Source organism: Harpegnathos saltator, unplaced genomic scaffold (genome assembly GCF_003227715.2).
Source record: "Harpegnathos saltator strain DR-91 unplaced genomic scaffold, Hsal_v8.6 scaffold697, whole genome shotgun sequence".
NCBI classification, from domain to species: domain Eukaryota; kingdom Metazoa; phylum Arthropoda; class Insecta; order Hymenoptera; family Formicidae; genus Harpegnathos; species Harpegnathos saltator.
In genome coordinates this window covers 37,902-41,010 of record NW_020230534.1, presented here as the reverse complement: position 1 = coordinate 41,010, position 3,109 = coordinate 37,902, and positions in this window count along the sequence as shown.

The window sequence follows — 3,109 nt, the reverse complement described above, 5'->3', positions numbered from 1 at the left end:
ATGAGGCTGATTAGGTCTGTTGTGTATCCGATGTTGTCTCGCGTGTCGGGCGATAAAACAGAAAGAGAGGAATAGAAGGGCGCTGCCCTTCAAGCGCGAGCTTTCAGTGCGCTGCGTTTGTTCTAAACTGCGTATTCGCATTCGTAACATTTATAAAGATGGATCGTAAATATCCTGGAAGAATATGCAGAAATTCCAAACACCGTCTTTACAGATGTTTATATATAAGTTGGAACAAATATCGACTTGTTCGACAAGTTTGTAACGAAAGATATGCAATGCTTCTTAATATACTCGTGTTCAATAAAAATTTTAATGTTTTTTCCTTCAAATGTGTAACGTTTAGAAATGTTCATACTTGTCCTTATATACGGGTGCGACAACAGTAAAATTAATACTTATTCTTTGATTTTGCAATCAATAAAGTAATTTTATTATTAATATTATTTATCAAAAATAAATTACTACCGCCGGAAACATTTATTGAGAAAAAAAGTGGCTCATCTCGCTGAAATTACAATTATTTTGGGTATTAACTATATCTTTTCGTTGTTTTATCAGAAAATTAGTAATAATAATATGCGTGTGAGGTTATCATCATTTATATTACAGTAACATTTGTTACAAAAATAGTTTTCCTAAATTTCAAACACCAAACATTTTTTTCTTAATATTTCAATACCGATATTTGTTACATATATTCCGAACAATATATTGCATACCTGTTTAAACTTTGTTCAATTCATGTTTTATTTTTTTTTTATTTAAATCAACGAGCTTTTTAATACGCTCTTTAGTACACTCTTCACTTCAAGAGAAATGATAATATTTTTCTCGCACAATGCAATACAATACAGGTAGATAGACTCTACATTTGATTGATATCATTTACATTTGACGAATTATTCATTGAAACGCTTGCGTAGTTTCTCAAGGTTGTAATCACGTAGTCATGAATAATTTTACCGTGCATGCACGATTTTGCTATGGCGTAACGAGACACTCGATAAGCGAGCAGTGTTCATTGAATCTAATCGGCGTGTACTTAAAATCTCGATTATCTCTTGAAAAGATCAAAAATATACATTAATCAAGCCAATCGAGCCGTTTAGTAAGCGCTTCGTTCGAATGAAAGTCATTGCTGTTGCGAAAGATTGCAACATTATTCTGCAAACTTTGTTGCAAACATTATTCTTGACCCTGACTGGTGGTTTCGAATAGACAGGCGAGAAAAATAAGTGATTAATGTTCAAACTGCCTCTCTCTTCATATATTCAATTACGAAGAATTTTTGTAAAAAAAAAAAAAATTGATAAAGTCCGTACAGGTCGATAGTTGCGAAAAGTTATTTCACCGACAGAAAGGTTAGATAAAAAAAAAGCCAATGTGAGACAATACGTCGATCCTGTTAAGCGAGCAAAATAAAATTTAACAGTTACTGCGTAATATACTCTTTGTATAGTGATCACAAATTAGCAAACGTACGTTTCGATCTATAATACGAATCCCCTTTCGACAGTCGAATAATTAACAAACGCAAAATTGAAAATTCAATAAAAAATGAAAAGAATCAAGAAAAGGAAATTGCCGAGTATATCGCGTGCGACAAAATGATACCAGATGGTACGCTAATGGAGATAACGAGATGTCGAAAGAGAAACCGGGAGTGAAGAGATTTCCCAGAATAACGCATCGTAAATTTATTTGTAATCGCTTCGGCGTTATAACATCCACTCGCGAGAATAATAAAACACGATTTCTCGCGCAATTATCATCTTTCATGGCTCTCCTGCCGACTCTACAAATTTTTCCTGATTGAGAAGAGAAACCAAGAAGGAGTAGAGCATAAAGGACTTGACTCATGCATTTATTGCGCGCATCGTGCGTATTCCGAGAATGAGAAGTATGAAAGATTTATATTCAATATTACTTCCCGGAACATTAATAGGGTTAACTAGGTATTGTTACACCTTAATCAAAGAGGCCGTAAATGATTAATGTGCGTTGTCTCATGCGTTTCTGACGGATTCAATGTAACGTCTTCGGCGAACTAATAAAAACATCTCTCGCTCTTGAGAAACCTTGTGCGTGCACGGTATCTTTCAATGTGGTGTGTGTGTGTGTGTGTATGTGTGGACACGTACGCGCTATTAACAATGCAAATGGTTTCAGACAACGCTGCTGGGGAATAATGTACAAGCACGATTGCGTAAACAAAATGCAGAAAAATTGCTCAATTCCGCGGCTGAAAATTGCTTACCTTCCGCGCCCGGCCCGCGAAGACGCCCCGCCGGGCTTTAATAATGTATATATTTATCCCGGCATCGGGCAGGTGTGTCCTTCTGCTTGTCGTCGTCTTCATCGTCGTCGTTGTCGTCATCGTCGTTGTCAACAAAAACCGAACAACTCGCCGGAGCTAATCGCTAATTCCAGGATAAACAATGAACTCTGTGCCATATTGGAGAATTCACTCAGATGCGAGCAAGCGGGACAAGAGAGACGCGGATAGGATAAATATAGACATTTCAATATTTTACCTTTTCGAGCTGGAAACATCTGCCGCCGGGTGACACATTAGGCGTGAAGATATGTGACGCTACGCGGAAAACAAGAATTCCGCTGATGCAAAACCATGAAGTTCTACGCATCGACTAGATCGCTGATTTTCTGCACATAACGTGTCCTAACCCGAGCAAAAAATTGTTAGGACCATCCTCATGAAGCATAAGGTCCCGATAAAGCTGAAAATAGGATGCCCTAAAAAGGGATACCTCATTATTACCACATTAGGTCCCGAAATAGATGTTTTAGGGATGCCCTAGATTTCAAGAAATAAGACTTTGATAGGAAAAGCTGAGAAAAACCTCCGAAGGATTTTTTAGAGATGCTTTAGATTTAATAAATAAGTCTTTATAACAAAAGCTGAAAAGGGCCTTAAAAGGATTTATTAGGGATGCCTTAGATTTTACGATATAACGCTTTAACATGGAAAACTGATGTGGGCCTTAGAAGGATCTTTTAAGGATGCTTTAGATATACAAAATCAAGTTTTGTTATAGAAAATTAATAAGATCTGAAGCGTATAATAAAATTGCCATAGTTTAGTATT